The sequence below is a fragment of the Schistocerca cancellata genome, chromosome 5 (assembly GCF_023864275.1).
Source record: "Schistocerca cancellata isolate TAMUIC-IGC-003103 chromosome 5, iqSchCanc2.1, whole genome shotgun sequence".
Lineage (NCBI taxonomy): Eukaryota > Metazoa > Arthropoda > Insecta > Orthoptera > Acrididae > Schistocerca > Schistocerca cancellata.
This window is the reverse complement of record NC_064630.1, coordinates 736,231,039-736,232,644: the sequence shown is the minus strand read 5'-3', so window position 1 is coordinate 736,232,644 and position 1,606 is coordinate 736,231,039. Positions and strand designations below refer to the sequence as shown.

At 43.8% G+C, this 1,606-nt stretch overlaps 1 non-coding gene across 1 annotated transcript; it reads left to right on the top strand.

The window, feature by feature from the left end:
- The first annotated feature begins 1,041 nt into the window (after positions 1-1,041).
- LOC126189819 (U6 spliceosomal RNA) lies at positions 1,042-1,148 on the top strand. Its single transcript, XR_007538230.1, has one exon. It is a non-coding gene; the product is annotated as a U6 spliceosomal RNA (small nuclear RNA).
- Positions 1,149-1,606: the final 458 nt, after the last annotated feature.

The following is a 1,606-nucleotide window of genomic DNA, read 5'->3' as shown; positions in this document are numbered from 1 at the left end:
TCTATCATTCGTTTATTCACACCTGCAGATTACATGTCCTCATTCACAGAAGTCACGGTAGGCATTCATACTTTCTATTGCGACATGATCCTTTGATACGCTGGACCAGGGCAGTCCAAACGGCGGCCCACGGGTCCCACGTGGCCCAATCCAAGTATCAGTGAGTCCCAAGAAGGTTGGTAAAAAAAAATTCGTTTATGTAAAGTTATGATACCCTCCCCCCACAGTGGTCAGTGGTAATTGTGTAAAGTATATTTTGTCCCGCACTCAGATACTCGTTTTCTTCCGTTGTGGCTCACGTAAGCTAAAAAGATCGACACTCATGCGGTAGAGTACTCCGATAGTGATAATTTAGTGCATACCTTGTACGATACGCTTAGGACTTTAATAGAACAATAGTAAGCAACATAATGTCGAGCGTCGTACCCCAGACAACAATAATAACAAAGGTAACAGTAAACCGCTGCGTGAATGCTACGTCTTGTACCGGAACGTCCATAATATCCGGAAGCGAATGTCTGACCAGAGAGGACTTGATTTACTGGAAAGTTATTTACTTCCCAAGAACTGTAGATTTGGTAGAAATTATTGGTAACATGATTATTTTGATACAAAACTGACCGCCTCCACATTTTGTTCGTTTGATGATTGCAGCCATACATGATAAGTTTGAATGAAATGATAATTAAATGGACACCCTAGCTGCAAACAGGCGTTGATGTACTCCTTTGGGGACATGCTGAAAATGTGTGCACCGACAGGGACTCGAACCCGGGATCTCCTGCTTACATGGCAGACGCTCTATCCATCTGAGCCACCACGGCTTTCCGGCCATTGACCTTCTTGTGCGAACGCACACGCTATGCCCGAACTCGTACGGGACTTGGTAGATTAATCTGCCATGAGTAATGAGTATGATGGGCAAACATCTATTAGGCGCACTACGAATGTAGTGGTGTGGAGATGTTGGGAATGTGGATCTCACGGGGAGCGTGCAAGGGATAAGTCTCTGCAGACGCACTATCCTCTGTGCCCGTGGTTGTACTCGCTTCGGCGGTACATATACTAAAATTGGTACGATACAGAGAAGATTAGCATGGCCCCTGCGCAAGGATGACACGCAAAATCGTGAAGCGTTCTTAATTATAGCCGGCACGGTAGCTCAGCGTGTTCGGTCAGAGAGCCGGTTGGCCTCTTTAATAAAAAACTGAGTGGAAGGATCAACCACCGAACTTTAACAGGATGTCTTGCGACGTCCGCAACGACGAAACACAACGATCAATAACGAACAAAATGCAAAAAAAAAAAAAAAAAAAAAAAAAAAAAAAAAAAAAAAAAAAAAAAGATGGATAGAGCGTCTGCCATGTAAGCAGGAGATCCCGCGTTCGAGTCCCGGTCGGGGCACACATTTTCAACATGTCCCCAATGGAGTACATCAACGCCTGTTTGCAGCTAGGGTGTCCATTTAATTATCATTTCATTTCTAGCAAAGCTGCATGGTCATCCACGGTAACTGTTCTTTCTGGAACAGATACTACCGTCATATATAAGTTTGAATGTTATTTCAGCCATTTGAGTGTACAACTTCTTTATTTTATATTGCTGT